Genomic DNA, 19,745 nt, shown 5'->3' on the forward strand with positions numbered 1-19,745 from the left:
AATAATCAAAATGTCAAAAAATGAAGGAAACATTCGATTTTATTCTTCGTTTTTTGATTATAACTTTAAAAGTATTCATTTCCGAGAAAAGTTGTACTAACATAAAAGTTGCGTAATTAAATTTCCTACAATATAGAATTGGTTAAAGATTTAAAAAATTGTCACCCTAGTTGCAAAATAGCAATAATTGCGAAAAAAAACATACAAAATCAAGTATTGGCATTTTACGTTTTTCAACCATTTATGCTACACTTAGGACCTTCATATTTCACCCAGAAAAACTTTATGATACAGTAAAACAATACTGTAAATTTCATTAAGATCGGTTCAATAGATTTTGCAAAATAAATTTCGCAATCCAGCTTTCGCAAAAAAAATTCATTTTTTCAAAATGTTACAGGACCGAAAATAAAGCAGATAGCAAGTTGAATTTTTTTTTGCTTATAGAAATGTACTGTACCTTTCATCTGCAATTTGCAAAATTAAAATCGATTAATTACCACGGCGTCAGGAAATTTTTTAAATAAACATTAATTTTTGGTGCTACGCGCAGGACAGCGGTGTTCGATTCACACAAGTTGATTTCCACCGAAGTGTCTTCCAATCTTTATCTAATATATTATTTTCTTACTCTACATTTTGTTTTATTTTAATATTTTAATTCCACAAAAATCAAACTAATTTTATTATTGTTTTTGAAATATTGTTTAAACAATTGCATATATTTAAAAATAATAAACTTTTATTCTCTAAGTTTAAATATATGAACAAAGAAAGTTTTTGCTAATAAAAGTGTTATTTCAAAGGATAGACTATGTGTTTTTATTTTGCAATAAACAAATTTATTTATTTACATCGAAATGTAATAAAAATTAAAATGTATCAATCATTATCAAAGGTCATTGGAATGACCAATCAGAGCAAACTATCCGCTGTCCTGCGCGTAGCACCAATAATTAGTGTTTATTTAAAAAAATTCCTGACGCCGTGGTGTTAATCGATTTTAATTCTGCAAAATTGCAAATGAAAGGTACAGTACATTTCTATAAGCAAAAAAAAATTCAACTTGCTATCTGCTTTATTTTCAGTCCTGTAACATTTTAAAAAAATGAATTTTTTTTGCGAAAGCTGGATTGCGAAATTTATTTTGCAAAATCTATTGAACCGATCTTAATGAAATTTACCGTATTATTTTACTGTATCATAAAGTTTTTCTGGGTGAAATATGAAGGTCCTAAGTGTAGCATAAATGGTTTAAAAACGTAAAATGCGAATACTTGTTTTTGTATGATTTTTTCGCAATCATTGCTATTTTGTAACAAGGGTGACTATTTTTTAAATTGTAAACCAATTCTATATTGTAGGAAATTTATATACGCACCTTTTATGTCAGTACAACTTTTCTCGGAAATGAATACTTTTAAAGTTATAATCAAAAAACGAAAAAAAAAAATCGAATTTTTCCTTAATTTTTTGACATTTTGATTATTTAAACAATGTTCCGGACCTTTTTGAGAGGGAGGATAACTCAAATATTATTTGATTTATTTTCAAGCAATTTCTGCAAAAAAATTTGAGTCACCTCTCAACGTCCAAATGTACTAATATTTTTACAGATGCGCCCTGGTCTATCTTCTGTTGAACTCCCAGAGATGTGAAACTTCCTACAGTCTCAATATCGTCCTCTAATTCAACTGTGTGTCTATTCCCCTAGCTCTTGTCTGAGTTAGCTTTTTTGTCTTTTGAAGATTTTTTTCTAGTCCGGTCTCTTTTGTCCCTGTTTTTAATTGTGAATATATTTCTGGTTCCTCTCCCGTTCTGCGAGTCCTAATGCTGATGTCATCGGCATAGGCTGCAATCTGTATTGACTTAAATAAGTGAACCCTTTTTAAATAGCATGTTTGAAGAAATAAAAATTGACTTTTTTTGTAAATCATACATGGTAAATTTAAGACGTTGATTGAAATGACTAACTAGATGTACATATTGATCGATGAGTAAAAAGGTTTGTTATTTTATACTAATTATCGTAATGTATAATTTAATTAAGCATTGTGTTTTTTGAAATGTCAAATTACCAATGAGTGATCAGTTACAGTTAAATATTCAGTAATGTAGCATAAATGCGAATACTATGTTTAACTCTAGATAAGGTTTGACTGAGAAAATTAGGTATATCTCAAAACGCACATATTAACTTCCTTTTATGTTCATGTTTGTAATCTCATACGTTTCTGCGACATCTCTCATCATTTTTCATCTTAAGTAAGTCATTGAATGTGATATATTATTTAACAATGTTGTTGGGTAAAATTATTAAGATCTTACTATATTCTATCTGCTGCGCCATACGCAGTAAACAAATTGAAATCTCAAGTTTAATTTTACAATGATTGCTTTCTTCTTTTATAACTCCATATAGAAAAATGTATTCATTGTAAAAAGGTGTATATACAGGGTGATCAACTTCTGTGACAAAGTCCAATATATCTGTTATTATACAATATATGAAAAAAAGTTGTTAATAAAAGTTATAGACACCTTTAATGTACACATTTTAAAATTAGTGAGAAATATACAGGGTCTTCCATAACACGGTGCCAAACCAAAGTTGTTTTTTTAAATGAAACACCCTATATTTTATTTAAAATCTGGTTTCTCTACATTTTTCTGATTCAAGAGATATAACACTTGTCTAGGGTTATACTGAGTGTTTGAAAGTTACGAGCACTTTTATTAAAAAATCATACTGATTTGATCGCCCTGTATGTTTCTAACGGTGTAATGTATACTTATTTTTTTACTGCTTTTGACTGTCAATATTAAAGTAGTTTTGCAACAATGTACAATTTTTTTATAACTACACAAATTGTATACAGGGTAAGTCAAAATGTAAATACAAGAGTTTCTTCATAATTTTAAATGGAACACCCTGTATTTTATATTATTATCGAAAAGTTCTATCACTATACTTGCATATCTTTTAAATATTCCCTATACCTAAAGTTATTAGTTTTCGAGATATTTTAGTTTTATTGTTGATAACAACATGTATTACTTAGTTATTAATAACAATATTTTAATGTATTAAAATTTATTAGGGTAACTAAATTAAATAAAAAAATGTTCAACGTACTTCTTATGTTATAAAAGGTGTTCAAAGTGACCTCCTATAACGTCTACACAAGCCTGGAGACGAGTTTCGAAAGACGTTTGTAAGCATTTGTTGTGAGACACTTTGAAAGGCGTTTTGAATCCTTATTTTCATATCGTCTACTGTTGTTGGATGTGTCCTATAACTACGTCTTTAATATAACACCAGGAAAAGAAGTCAACGTCGTTTAATTCTGGTGATCTGGGTGGCCAGTGAACTGGCCCATCTCTTCCTATCCATCTTTCAGGAAATAGTTCATCGAGTTCACCGTTGACAAGTGCGTTGTGGTGAGCAGGGGCTCCGTCGTGAAGGTACCACATATGTTGGCGGATGTTTAATAGGGCTTTTCATCGATTGTCATTTGTTTCGAGCTTCTGTCATGTGTCACATAATATTAATATATCTACGTCATACGTCTTCGGTTTGTATCATTGGTAATACCAATAACGTACGACGTAGATATATTAATATTAAGTGTCACATGACAGAAGCTCGAAACAAATGACTGTGAATGAAAAGCCCTATGGTACATTTTCAAGTAGAATAGGTAAATGATTCACTAGAAAATTTAAATAAACCTCACCATTTACCGATTCCTCAAAGAAAAAAGGACCTATAACGTAATTGCCTATGATTCCACCCCAAACATTTAAGGACCATCTCGTTTGACTATGTGTCTGAGCACAGTACGGATTGGTTGTGAAATAATAATGAAAATTGTGTCTGTTTACACTACCATCTTTGTGGAATGTTGCCTCGTCTCCAAAAAAAGAACAAACTCAAAAAAATCTTTCTGTATAACTATTTGTTGTTGTGACCATTGACAAAATTGTACTCTTCGTTCGAAATCATCCCCAACAAGTTCCTGATGTAATTGTATATGATATGGGTGCATGTTGTTTTTCTTGAGTATGTTTTGGATAGCTTATATCTTGCTAACTTATATCTTGCTTCGAATAATATTTCGAATACTTGTATGAGGATTTTCTGTAACAGCCAGTAAAACATTTAATTCATTTTCATCCGTAATAATGGTTTTTGTTTTTTCCTTTGCTTCATATAAAACAGAACCAGTACGATTAAACCTGTCTAATAAGTTGTCAAATGCTCTCTTATTTGGTTGTCCACGCTGTGGATACCGTTCCTTGTAAATTCTTGTGGAACTAATGAGTTTTTGAAACACTCTCCTAAAATCCATATCATGTCTGTCATTTCTTCACGACTAAAATTCATTGATAGGTAAGAATTATAACAATATGGGAAACAATTATAATCAATAACAAAAATAAAAACGTACAGGTAATTAAAATTAGTCATCTGACAGTTCTTGTGTCAATTATTTCAAAGCCACCTTAAACAAGAACTCGCAGCAATTTATAGTTCCCATGTCTTCGCGGAAAATTAATATCATTTTGTTAGTAAATATAAAATTGTCGTTATTGTATAGAATTTACCATAAACTTGGAGAAAAAATAAAATGCAGTCTAATTTTAATTATCATTAACAAACTCATTGGAGGTTTCTAATTTTAAGGGTAATTAATTTACTGTAATAAACGAATCTATGAGTTATCAACAATTAAACTAAAATATCTCGAAAACTAATAACTTTAGGTATAGGGAATATTTAAAAGATATGCAAGTATAATGAAAGAACTTTCCGATGGTAATATAAAATACAGGGTGTTCCATTTAAAAATATGAAGAAAATATTTTATTTGCATTTTGACTTACCCTGTATACAATTTATGTAGTGATAAAAAAATTGTACGTTGTTGAAAAACTACTTTAATATTGACAGTCAACAGCAGTAAAAAAATAAGTTTATATTACACCGTTAGAATCATACAGGGCGATCAAATCAGTATGATTTTTTGATAAAAGTGCTCATAACTTTGAAACACTCAGTTTAACCCTAGACAAGAGTTATATCTTTTTAATCAGAAAAATGTAGAGAAACCAGATTTTGAATAAAATACAGGGTGTTCTATTTAAAAAAACATAACTTTGGTTTGGCACCGTGTTATGGAGGACCCTGTATATTTCTGACTAATTTTAAAATGTGTACATTAAAGGTGTCTATAACTTTTATTAACAACTTTTTTTCATATATTTTATAATAACAGATATATTGGACTTTGTCACAGAAGTTGATCACCCTGTATAAGTAACTTTACCCAACACATTTTATTTGAATAGTTAAAGTTGATTTCTTAACTAAAGTGTAGAATAATAACTATAATACGGATATTTTAGACTTATTTATTTATGTACTTCATTTTAAATAATCGATTTCTTTCTAAAGTTACTTTAAATATCCGGTCTGAAAATTAGTAAAGGCTGTGTGTAAATATAAGTATGTAATTTCTCATTTGCTTTTTTATTTCATTTCATTTTATAGGAAAAATACAGACTTAAAATTTTTCACTGCCATATGGTCATGATTTTTGAATGCATTTGTATCTTTACTGATAAAAAATGTTTTAGCTGATATTGGGCAAAAACTGACAGTAGGTATACTAAAATAATACTCATTCTATCGATTGCACTAGTCAGTGAATGACTGCGTCTTCTTTACATCTTCGTCGACTCTTTACTTCGTCTTTACCAGTAAGTTCTGTCTGATGAGCTAATGATAGCGAGACACGTCTCACAGAATGGTAGGTAGATGAACCAAATCTTTTCTGATTGCTTTGTGTACGTCTTGATTCCTTTTCGTCATTTCTTCGTTACTTGTTTTTATATTCCCTTTTATATTTTTTCTCTGTTTTATTAGGCTTTTGGTTTCACTGCTAAGTTTCTCTTCATTCCTTATTTTTCGACAATGTTTCTTTTGGCTTTTTCGGATGGCTTGTGTAATAAAATTATTGAAAACATTTATATCGTCAGTAAGAGGTGTCGCTGTATTTGATTTTAATTAGTCACACTAAACAATGTTCCAAATTGCGGTTGCCACTCAGTTCAAGAACTTAATGCATTGTTACTATATGCATGGTAGCTTCTTTATATTAACATATCCTGAAGTTGAATTTTTTTCAATTTTAATGCAGTGTAGGATTTTCTATGAAATCCTCGTATGTAAATATGTTTTTCTAAAAGGCTACTACCTAAATTTTATTATATGTTATATTAAATGTCCAGTTGCCACCTTCTCTGTTTATACCATAAAACTCAACTTAATTTGACACTTTTTACTGTATATTTTAGCAGTTCTCTACTGTTTTTAATGGGAATAAACCACAATTTTAATTGAAAATATAGTAAATAGTGTTGTTTGCCATTAAATATAGTAGAGTTACTAGAAGAGTAACACAGTACCTCAAAAAAATGGTTTCAGCATTCCAAGCAGATTTTTTAGATTAATCTAAATTGTTGTGTAGATGATTTTGGTATACTTACTTCGGTTTATGTACAACCTAAGATGCTACATTAGTTTTTATGTCACAACGACATTTTTAATAAGGTAGGTCCATGTCTTTATTCTTTACAGGTGTTTTATAAGCTCCAAAAAAGTAAAGTTTCTTTCAAAAGGTTTGGACCTGGACCTGTCAGATTGAAATGATGTAACATTTGGCAAATGTGGCTTTTGAGATACGTAGAAATAATTTTCTGTGATCTAAATCAACCCTAGCAAAATTTTACTACCTAGTCCATCTAGGCATAATTACAGTATTTTTAATTTAATCTGACATTTACCAAACCAAATATTTTTAATCGTATTATTTATTATTATCAACGCATTTTTGATTGAGGTGTTCGTCATATTTCTTTAATTTAATTTAACTTAATGATTTGATTTATATTCGTATATTATTTAAGATGAGATGTATCATAAACGTATCGTTTTGTGAGTGTCAAACTGCTTGCACACAAAAGTTTTAAGATTCCTTAAAAACGGGGAAAAATGAGAAGTTTAATAAAACCTATTGAGGCTTAGGTGCAGTACAAGTCGATAGAAAGATCTGAAACCGCCATTGTCAGACCGATCGAGAACATTGGTTACGCAATTTTATCAGATTAATCAGATTTCAAAGGTTTTTAGAATAGAATAGAATAGAAATATGCTTTATTGTCATGAAAAATTGTACAATTTTATCGACAAAGCTTACAAAAAGTCCAGAAAACAAAACAATAACATATCAATTTACTAAAATTACATAAATCGTCAGTATAAATTAAAATAATAATAATACTAATGAAGTTAAACAGAAAGAATCAATTGCAAAATTTAAAAATGTAAATAAATTGCAAATTACATAGTCTACCTAGTAATTAAGTTTAAAAGTTAAGCTGCTGCATATGACACCCAAATATAGATAAAAAATACTACTTTTGCAAAGGGTACTGTAATTTCTTAGTTATTGATTAAGAAAATCTTCTACTGCATAATATGGTCTTTCAGATAGGTAGGCTTTTGTCAGTTTGCGGAATTTAGTGAAAGATGCTGCCGATTTAAGTTGTAGAGGGAGATGGTTGTAAAGTTTTTTTGCGGAATATAATATAGATTTCTTTACTAACTCAGATGACGGGGTCGGTAAATAGACGTCAAAGGTAGAGTTTCTCGTGAAGTAGTCATGATTAGGTCTTGGTGGAAAGACATATAGATATTTACGAATTAAGCAAACAGTTTCTAAAATATACAAAGATGGAAGGATTAAAATTCCGTGATCTTTGAAGTAACTTCTGCAATGTGTTGTTCTTCTGAGGCCAAACAGATATCTTATTGCTCTTTTTTGTAATTTGAAAATAACATCGAATTGGGCAGCTGTACCAGAACCCCAAAAAGGAAGACCATAACGTGCCATAACGAAGATGTGACTCGAACAAAGAAAAATATGTTATTTTGGAAGATGCTAAATTGAGTTCATTCGAAACAGATCTTATAGCATAGCAAGCTGAAGATAGTTTCTTCCTTAACCAATCGATATGAAGGGACCATTTAAATTTGCTGTCTAAAAAAATACCAAGAAATTTTACAGAATCAACGGTACTCAATAATACCTCGATAAGTCGGTCTAATAGTTTCTCGTGATGACTTTCTTGTCGTGTCATCGTATGATCCTTAGCCATACACATTGTGAAGACAAGCTGATATCAAAAACAGAAGATATTTTCATCGATGTTTGCTCCTACACAAGAGAGAGATCCCTCTGTAATGTTAAAATATTCAATAATGCATCCAAGCCGTCTATAAATCATCATATGCCACTGTGCCAGTAAAGCGTACATATTTCTTGGCCTAAAGCACGATTTAAAAAATAGAATATTATTTGAACTGAAGGCACCACATATGACAAATAAACGTAGATGGGCCTAGAAAATATACATGAATTGATATGGATACTGATACTAAAAGTTTTCTTAAACCTTTGGTGTATAAGTGGTTAAACAACACTCTTATGTATTCAGCATACAAGCTGAATAATCGATTTAGTGCATTTTTTATTAGATATGTCTATTATTATCCACAATACCTTGCGCCCATTATTTTATGTCACTTAAACGAAACCGATTTTAAGGTATTACCAAAAAGCAAAATATTGTTTATGTCAATGATTGACAAAATTTGTTCTTGTAGTGAGTACTACTAGTTTCATTCAATATATTAAGTTATTTCATTGGGCACTTTTACAGCATAAAATTCCATAGTTTATCTTTTATATTATTTTATTATGTTGGCATATAATGCAACAATACTTTTATCGTTTAAATGGAGCACTGGAAACTACAATTATCTAAGTTTTTCAAACTCATGATTCGGTGGTAATGGTAATATATTTAGTAAGGAAATATCTTCCAAGTCCATCATTTTTGCAGAATCTGCATGTTGCCCTGTTCGCTTGCCTCGTTTTACAGATATAATATCTGAATGAGCTATGTGAGTTCTGTCTTCTGAATCTTCAAAAGTCTTTTGAGCAACGAGTAGAAAGTTGTCATAACTTTTTTGCTTGTCTTTGACCTGTAATCTTTACCAGTAGTCTAAACTAAATTCCTATTTCCATTTTCGGATATTATTAGCTTCTTTAGCAATCTTACTACCAGCAATTTTTTTATGCCTTAGTACCCATAACATATCTTACAGTCTGTTTAATAATAATTTGAATGGCCGGTTTCAAGTACTACAATTTACTGCTCATCATCAGATCCCTAAAAGGTAAAGTTACTTAATAAATAGCGGTACAAGATACTAATACCATTAAACAGATTTTTACATTTTAAATGGACTCACATCTAAAATTGATTCAATGCTGTTTGTGCTTCATTAGTTGCTTAAAGCCCTGTTTGTTCAATCTATTACCTACGGATTCAGATGTTATAGACTTCAGTGCAGATTTATTGTCAGTCTTTGTGCTTTGTATTGCTCGTAAGACCAGAACACAAATTTTTCAGCGAACTCATACCTTGACAAGCCTCCCTTTTTAACCAACCTTGATTAAGAATTCCCCTCCCTAAATAAGTTTACCATGCATCGCTAAATACCGTACAAATATTAAAATATTCAGCTTGATAATGATCTTGTTGCTGTTAAGTGAATAAGTTTTGTGAAAATTTATGAAACAGTAGTTTTGAGTGTTTCGTATATTGTTCTACTATTGGTACTCCATCAAAGACTTCTTGTCAATATTAAAATTATTTTGTATAAGCTATTTATTACAATTCTGTCAAGTTTTTTGTTCTATGTGGTGAGCATCTATATTGCAATATATTGTAATATTAAGGTGTATAACTTTTAGTTGAATTTAGTGTTCTAGAATAGTAGATTGTAGGTTATTGTATTTTTGTGGGGCCTTTCGTGCTCATTTTTTGTATATATTGACATGGCCCCTAACTGCCGACTGCTACATGACGGGCTTGATCTCTTATTGTTACTTATTTTTTACAATCAGAACTCATAATTTAATCAAAGTAGAATTTGATTGAGATTTTATCTTTATTAAGATGCAAGAACACTTAACTGCTAAGTTTAACTAACTGTTTAAATCTAGCGAAGATGTGATTGTATGTAATGTTAAGTCATGTTTATATATCGTACTAATAGGATTTAAATAAATCTCTCTTTATTAAGTGCTGTTTTTATTTAGAAAAATCTAGTGAGATATCAAGAGATGTATAATAGGGTGCATCGAAAAGGGCGTAAAAGAATTTTTTTTTTGCGATGGAAAAGTAATACCTCACAAAAGTTGCCCAATCAACTGTTAAGTATTTTGGTAAAATTTTTTCGAAATTGGAAAATATCTCCTGCCTCCCAAGACAATTAAAAATTTTGAAAACAATACAGTATGTCCCTGTAAGTTGTATCCATATGGAAAACTTTTTTATTATTAATTTTACGAAAAAAGTTATTCTTCATAAAAAGCTTTGCTTGGTCCAAAACCTAAAATACAACCATCTTATGTCAAATTTTATCAATTTTATACGAGGTATGTCAAAAAATATGAATTTCGCTCAAGAGTAAAATACGTTTATTTTTCACAATATCGAAAATTGTTATTATGAAAAGTTATTTAGAATTAAAAACTATGTTTCAGTATGTAATTACATCCTTTTAATTGAAATATTCTGAACTATAAAGGTACTTTACTTTTGATCTAAATTTATCTTTTTTGACATACCTCGTATAAAACTGATAAAATTTGATATAATATAGTTGTATTTTAGGTTTTAGACCATCCAGAACTTTTTATTAAGAATCACTTTTTTTCGTAAAATTAATAATAAAAGAGTTATCAGAATTGAAATAACTGAAAATAATGTTGGTTATCCATAATTTTTCAAAAAATTGTTTTTTCAATTAGAAGGATGTAATTGCATATTGAAACATAGTTTTTAATTCCAAACAACTTTTCATAATAGCAATTTTCAATATTGTGAAAAATAAAGCTACTTTACTCTTGAGTGAAATTCAAACTTTTTGACATACCTCGTATAATATTCAAAAAAATTGATATTTGATGGTTAAATCTTAGGTTTTGGACTATGCAGAGCTTTTTATAAAGAATAACTTTTTTCCGTAAAACTAATAATAAAAAAGTTTTCCATATGGATACAACTTACAGGGACATACTGTATATACATATACAGGGTGTAACAAAAATACAGGTCATAAATTAAATCACCTATTCTGGGACCAAAAATAGTTCGAATGAACCTAACTTACCTTAGTACAAATATGCACATAAAAAAAGTTACAGCCCTTTGAAGTTACAAAATGAAAATAGATTTTTTCGAATATATCGAAAACTATTAGAGATTTTTTATTGAAAATGGACATGTGGCATTTTTATGGCAGGAGTATCTTAAAGAAAAATTATAGTGTAATTTGTGCACCCCATAAATATTTTATGGGGGTTTAATTTAATTGGGGAGGGTGTAATTAAGTCTGCATTGTTGGGTGCCTGTAGTATATGTGTCTCTCATTATCTTTCCAATTCTGCCCACCAAGTCGCACTATCTGCTCCAGTTGGAATAATTATATGCCTCCAACTGGGGCAGAAACTGGTCTACCTCCCAGATAGCACAAGTACGTTTTATGGACATCCAGTGGACGTACATCTGTGTACATTGGGACGTCCCGCTAAGGTACAATGGACATCCGATGGACGTCCAACAAACGTCCAGAGTTCACAAAATTGGACGTCCATAGAACGTCCGCTACAAACGTACAGTGTACGTTGTTGAAGCTTTCAGTGTACATCTTATGTACATTCAATGTACATCTGATGTACATTCAATGTACGTCTTATAGTCATTTTTGTAGGGCACTTTTCAGAAAGCAATCTAGTGTCCATAATTTTTTGAATACATACATAGCAAAAAGCCTTTAGTTATAGGAAATAGTTCCTATAATACTAAACTTAGGTATACTTTAAAATATTACACAAAATACCTTTTTTATTTCTCTTTATTATAACTTTATTATAGGAACTTCATTAATGCACGACTGCACTTGCACGATAAACAGCAAACACAAAGATATCACAGGATTATTATATTGTATGTAATAACTTAATAAAGACAAAATTCAGATAATGGCGCCCCATCAAGCATGCACATTCAAGAGGTTTATTTCTGTTCTGTTCTTTCCAAACATTATTATTTCTTAGAACTAACTGCTTGTTCATAATGGACGTAACCATAAGATGAACGTAAGCCGTTATTATTTCGTAAACCGTAATTTGTATATAATTTTATGCAGCGTTCACAATAGACTTAAATTGTACGTAAAGACAGGCTGTCTTTACGTAAAATTTAAGTCTATTGTGAACGCTGCATAAAATTATATACAAAGTACGGTTTACGAAATAATAACGGCTTACGTTCATCTTATGGTTACGTCCATTGTGAACAAGCGCTTAGAGTCAGTACGGTTGTATATTGCAAGCGGGTTTGCCATTCTGTGAATTATCATAAATAAATCCTCCTTCAGTATTCCACAACAATTAACAGCGATAATCCCCTAAAAGTACCTGCTAAGTCGACTTTACATTACATGATTTATCATGTGATTTGTCATATGATTTGGTCATGGAGTGATTTTTACATGTTTACACTGTGTGATTTTTCATATGATTTTGCATTGTTTATACGGCTCGTTTTGTCATAAGCATTGTCATGCGGCTCGTCATGGGAAAAATCATATGACAAATCACATGATAAATCATGTAGTGTAAAGTCGACTTTATACACCTTTTACGACCGATAGCGTGAAGAGCGACAACGTTGTCAAGAAGATTCTCATTTAGTTTGGCGCGAAATTTAACAGTTACAAAATGCACATTTAAGATTTAAATTGGTAGTGTCTAATTATTGTAAGTTCTATAATTACCGATGCGCGGTGTAGCTCCGTTATTCTGAAAAAGTTTACCATCGTTTTATCATCATCTAATATTATATAGGTTTAATTAAAATAATTTTGGTGGTTCAGTGTTTTAATTCGATGATGAAAAAATATGTGACTACATTTATTAGAAGCTTCTTGTATTCTACTAATAATATTGCTTTGATTAAAACAAGAAGCTATATATAATTACTCATAATAATAGTCGCGTTTTGTGTAAAATCTCCATGAACCACAAATGGATGTCCAATGTACGTTGAAATCAAACGTCTAATGGACGTCGCGTAATGGACGTACATAGTACGTCCATTTTTGGTCCATGGACGTTTGGACTTTAAATGTACGTTATATGGACATCCATCGGACGTTGTGTGCTATATGGGCTCTCGATACTCCTGGTATCCTAATACTCGAGATTTAGTTTTCCAGTCAAAAGTGCGGCGTAAAAGGTGAATTGTGAAGAATGTAGTTTGAAGATAGGCTTCACCTAACTTAACCTATGTGACGTGTTGTGTTGGGGATGAGAACTTCCTCGCCCAGTCTTGTGAGCTCATAGTCTGACAAGCGATTATTGCCCATGTTTTCTTATGAATGTTCTTTGGGGAACATTGTCATTACTATAGATTTTCTAGCAGCTGCCAGGTTCATTGTCGATTGCTTGTTTATTTAAGCTATGGTCACTCAGAGGCGGCTTTACCTATTGTGCAGGGTGTGCGGTGCACACGCGCGCCGGGATGTTAGGGGCGCCGAGCGCCAAAGAGCGGGTCCTTTACTTTGTTTCAACATAAAATATGCTTTAAAACGATTAGGTAATGAAAAATTACATTGGCACTTAGCACGATTTATAGATCGCCGTCCGCCTGACTGTCCGTCCAACGGATGGGCGTCTCCATTTGCGGAGGAACATCTTGAGGCAAAAGAAAACCAAGGTAATTCTACACCAGAACTCCCCTCTTCAACGTCGTCACCGATATTCTCTTCATCCTTGGTAGAGAAAGAAGACGAAGTACCTTCTTTGTGTCGGAGCGTTCCCGGAGAATATACTTCAAGATGATAATATAATGAATGATCTTGCGTTATTGCCACATATTTTATCCGACAAACAGAGGATATTTTTAATGGAGCGTGGACCAGTACAAGTAAAACAGAGTTTCTATCCTTCAAATAGTTCGAAAAGATATTTTTCAAATGCGTATTATACTAAAAAGATGTTAAATAATGCAACCGTTTTAAATTGTTGCTTGTTTACTCTAAATCGACTGATTCTGTTTATTGTTTTTATTGTAAACTTTTTCATACTGATGTTACTCCTTTTAATGGTAAAGTAGGTTACAAAGATTGGCAGCATTTGTCTATGTCTACAGCTTTAGAGCGTCATGAAAAAAGCTTAGGGCCCCTATCATGTCTTAAGAAATAATTTACATTAAAAACCGTTATTTTAAAAGAAAGGTCGGTAGATTTTTTGAATCAAGTTGTAATTGAACAAGAAAAAAACGTTGGGTGGCAGTACTTGAACGAATAAATAATCAACATAATTCCTTTTTTAAGGAGGCAATGTCTGGCTTTACAGGGAAAGTCTGAAAAAATTTACGATTCTGACAATGGTAATTTTTTAAAGTTGGTTGAATATACTTCTAATTTTGATCATGTGCTTGCAGAACATATTGTCCTTATTCAAAAATCTGATTCACGCCTAACTCATTATCTTGGCCATAATATTCAGAATGAAATAATAAATTTAATGGGGGAAAGAATAAAAAGAACTATTATTTTTTAAAAATGAATAACCACTTTCAATTTCGTTGCAAAACGAAAATACAGCCGAACCATATTCTAGTCCAATCAGAGAGTGCAGCAAGCACCTCTACCGGTTTCGAAACTTATTAGTCTCTCATCAGGAGGCACATATGCTGCTCTCCCTGATCCAACGAAAACAAACCCCAGCGTGCAGTCCCGAATCACAACGAACGAAATGGCATAGATGCCCTAGCGGCAGCTGCTACAAAAAGACTAAATTTTCACTCTAATGGCATATAAAACAACATAATGCTATTCTACATCCCACCAGAATGAAAACAATGGGAACCTTCTCTGGTTACACTTCCGAGGCTTCTACAATATGCAAGCCATACGGATGCTGAGACTAAGGAAGATAAGGGAATTCTATAATTTACAATTCACGTCCCATCTGCTCAGCGCGGTAAAGTTCCAACGAGAATGGTTCCCTTCGTACTCCAATCAGAGTAAATCTAAATCAAAAATGAATAACCACTTTCAATTTCGTTGAAAACGAAAGTACAGCCGAACCATATTCTAGTCCAATCAGAGAGTGCAGCAAGCACCTCTACCGGTTTCGAAACTTATTAGTCTCTCATCAGGAGGCACATATGCTGCTTTCCCTGATCCAACGAAAACAAACCCCAGCGTGCAGTCCCGGATCGCAACGAACGAAATGGCATAGCCTAGCGGCAACTGCTACAAAAAAACTAAGTTTTCACTCTAATGGCATATAAAACAACATAATGCTATTCTACATCCCACCAGAATGAAAACAATGGGAACCTTCTCTGGTTACACCTCCGAGGCTTCTACAATATGCAAGCCATACGGATGCTGAGACTAAGGAAGATGAGGGAATTCTACAATTTACAATTCACGTCCCATCTGCTCAGCGCGGTAAAGTTCCAACGAGAATGGTTCCCTTCGTACTCCAATCAGAGTAAATGTAAATCAAAAATGAATAACCACTTTCAATTCCGTTGCAAAACGAAAATACAGCCGAAACCATATTCTAGTCCAATCAGAGAGTGCAGCAAGCACCTCTACCGGTTTCGAAACTTATTAGTCTCTCATCAGGAGGCACATATGCTGCTCTCCCTGATCTAACGAAAACAAACCCCAGCGTGCAGTCCCGAATCGCAACGAACGAAATGGCATAGATGCCCCAGCGGCAACTGCTACAAAAAGACTAAGTTTTCACTCTAATGGCATATAAAACAACATAATGCTATTCTACATCCCACCAGAATGAAAACAATGGGAACCTTCTCTGGTTACACTTCCGAGGCTTCTACAATATGCAAGCCATACGGATGCTGAGACTAAGGAAGATAAGGGAATTCTATAATTTACAATTCACGTCCCATCTGCTCAGCGCGGTAAAGTTCCAACGAGAATGGTTCCCTTCGTACTCCAATCAGAGTAAATCTAAATCAAAAATGAATAACCACTTTCAATTTCGTTGAAAACGAAAGTACAGCCGAACCATATTCTAGTCCAATCAGAGAGTGCAGCAAGCACCTCTACCGGTTTCGAAACTTATTAGTCTCTCATCAGGAGGCACATATGCTGCTTTCCCTGATCCAACGAAAACAAACCCCAGCGTGCAGTCCCGGATCGCAACGAACGAAATGGCATAGCCTAGCGGCAACTGCTACAAAAAAACTAAGTTTTCACTCTAATGGCATATAAAACAACATAATGCTATTCTACATCCCACCAGAATGAAAACAATGGGAACCTTCTCTGGTTACACCTCCGAGGCTTCTACAATATGCAAGCCATACGGATGCTGAGACTAAGGAAGATGAGGGAATTCTACAATTTACAATTCACGTCCCATCTGCTCAGCGCGGTAAAGTTCCAACGAGAATGGTTCCCTTCGTACTCCAATCAGAGTAAATGTAAATCAAAAATGAATAACCACTTTCAATTCCGTTGCAAAACGAAAATACAGCCGAAACCATATTCTAGTCCAATCAGAGAGTGCAGCAAGCACCTCTACCGGTTTCGAAACTTATTAGTCTCTCATCAGGAGGCACATATGCTGCTCTCCCTGATCTAACGAAAACAAACCCCAGCGTGCAGTCCCGAATCGCAACGAACGAAATGGCATAGATGCCCCAGCGGCAACTGCTACAAAAAGACTAAGTTTTCACTCTAATGGCATATAAAACAACATAATGCTATTCTACATCCCACCAGAATGAAAACAATGGGAACCTTCTCTGGTTACACCTCCGAGGCTTCTAAAATATGCAAGCCATACGGATGCTGAGACTAAGGAAGATGAGGGAATTCTACAATTTACAATTCACGTCCCATCTGCTCAGCGCGGTAAAGTTCCAACGAGAATGGTTCCCTTCGTACTCCAATCAGAGTAAATGTAAATCAAAAATGAATAACCACTTTCAATTCCGTTGCAAAACGAAAATACAGCCGAAACCATATTCTAGTCCAATCAGAGAGTGCAGCAAGCACCTCTACCGGTTTCGAAACTTATTAGTCTCTCATCAGGAGGCACATATGCTGCTCTCCCTGATCCAACGAAAACAAACCCCAGCGTGCAGTCCCGAATCGCAACGAACGAAATGGCATAGATGCCCTAGCGGCAACTGCTACAAAAAGACTAAGTTTTCACTCTAATGGCATATAAAACAACATAATGCTATTCTACATCCCACCAGAATGAAAACAATGGGAACCTTCTCTGGTTACACCTCCGAGGCTTCTAAAATATGCAAGCCATACGGATGCTGAGACTAAGGAAGATGAGGGAATTCTACAATTTACAATTCACGTCCCATCTGCTCAGCGCGGTAAAGTTCCAACGAGAATGGTTCCCTTCGTACTCCAATCAGAGTAAATGTAAATAAAAAATGAATAACCACTTTCAATTTCGTTGCAAAACGAAAATACAGCCGAACCATATTCTAGTCCAATCAGAGAGTGCAGCAAGCACCTCTACCGGTTTCGAAACTTATTAGTCTCTCGTCAGGAGGCACATATGCTGCTCTCCCTGATCCAACGAAAACAAACCCCAGCGTGCAGTTCCGGATCGCAACGAACGAAATGGCATAGATGCCCTAGCCAGAAGGGATTGGTTTGGGAACATTTAAGTGTAGTGACTTGAGTAACTATTGTATTTCATATCTCAGACATTTGGTTTAATGCACTATGTTATTAATTTTTTCCAGATTTAGTTTACCTTTGGTTTTTTTATATGACATATTTGTATATTAATATTTGGTTCAAAAATATTAATGGTTAAGGGAGAGCAGCATATGTGCCATTATGGCATATATGAGAGCAGCATATGTGTTATTAATTTTTTCCAGATTTAGTTTACCTTTGGTTTTTTTATATTATGACATATTTGTATATTAATATTTGGTTCCCAAATATTAATGGATAAGGGAGAGCAGCATATGTGCCTCCTGATGAGAGACTAATAAGTTTCGAAACCGGTAGAGGTGCTTGCTGCACTCTCTGATTGGACTAGAATATGGTTCGGCTGTATTTTCGTTTTGCAACGAAATTGAAAGTGGTTATTCATTTTTTATTTACATTTACTCTGATTGGAGTACGAAGGGAACCATTCTCGTTGGAACTTTACCGCGCTGAGCAGATGGGACGTGAATTGTAAATTGTAGAATTCTCTCATCTTCCTGAGTCTCAGCATCCGTATGGCTTGCATATTGTAGAAGCCTCGGAGGTGTAACCAGAGAAGGTTCCCATTGTTTTCATTCTGGTGGGATGTAGAATAGCATTATGTTGTTTTATATGCCATTAGAGTGAAAACTTAGTCTTATTATTTTTTAATTAAAACAATCAAAATATTTTTCAATTATTTTAGATTGCACTCCAGATCCCAGGCAACCAAGTGACGTCAGGAACGTTGAGGAAACGTCAGTTTTTGGTTGAATATTTACACGTGTTTGAAGATTACGTAATTATAAACGTCTTTTGTAGGTGATTTTAAATACGCAAGATTAATGACGTTAAAATACGTCTTAAAAACACATTTTCATTTCAGACAGCCTAAGTCTGACGTCACAAAATTGGGAGGAGCTTAAAGACTTAATGCTTATGATTCCAAACAATTTCCATAAGAAGTTTTTCATTTATTGTTTACGTGCTTTGTGTGATAAAATAAGACTTTTCATTTAGATATTTAGTTGAAGATAAACGTGTTAATTAAGAGATTTTCATTCGTTTTTCTCAACTGAGTTAGTTTAATGCAATAATTCTTCTTGAAAATTGTTTGAGATTATGGTTTAATTTGTTTTGGTGTTTATTTTCTGTTAATGAACTAATTGTGTGTTATCGAGTTTAATTAAATTATTTTGTTAATAAATTATTTATTAGTTTATATGTTGTTTCAATTTTGGCACAGCAAGTATATATAAAAAGTGAAAATTCTATATAGGTATGAGGTTTTCAAGTTTTTTTTTCTATTACATATTCTACTGGTCAGGGCTTAACACAATTTTTGTTAGAATATTTAATCTCAAAACGAAATTGACATATACAAGATATGCGTGGTCGAGGTTACGATAATGGGTCAAATATTAAGGAGAAGAATATAGGTTTACAAAAACATTTTAGACTTAAACCCGCGTGCATTTTTTGTACCTATTATTTTTTTTAATAATCACAAAGTTGTTTTTTTTTTAGTCATCTAACCAATTCCTTCCCAAAAGTACTATTTACTCGTGTAGGTACTCAAACCTGTCAAATTTCCTCAACCAATTTTCATCCTTGCCTCATAGATAAAAAAGTTTATTTTGAATTAAATATTTTTAACAGATTTGGGTTGGTTGTTCTGACGCCGTGAATACCTAGTGGCTGCCGACATCATTTAATATTGCACTATTTGCATCTGGATTTTTGTTTACATTATAAGCGTACCTAATACCCTATATACTAAATAGTACTAAGTAGGTACCTATTCGACTATTCCATTTTGATTGCG

The 19,745-nt window shown here is 32.9% G+C and overlaps 1 protein-coding gene across 1 annotated transcript in view; it reads left to right on the forward strand.

The window, feature by feature from the left end:
- Positions 1–19,075, forward strand: part of LOC126893445 (dual specificity tyrosine-phosphorylation-regulated kinase 2) — a 168,756-nt gene extending 149,681 nt beyond the window's left edge. The window contains exon 3 of the mRNA XM_050663646.1: positions 18,627–19,075. The gene's annotated coding sequence lies outside the window, so the exon portion shown is untranslated. The remainder of the gene's footprint in view (positions 1–18,626) is intronic.
- The last annotated feature ends 670 nt before the right edge of the window (positions 19,076–19,745 follow it).

Source organism: Diabrotica virgifera, chromosome 10 (genome assembly GCF_917563875.1).
Source record: "Diabrotica virgifera virgifera chromosome 10, PGI_DIABVI_V3a".
NCBI lineage: Eukaryota > Metazoa > Arthropoda > Insecta > Coleoptera > Chrysomelidae > Diabrotica > Diabrotica virgifera.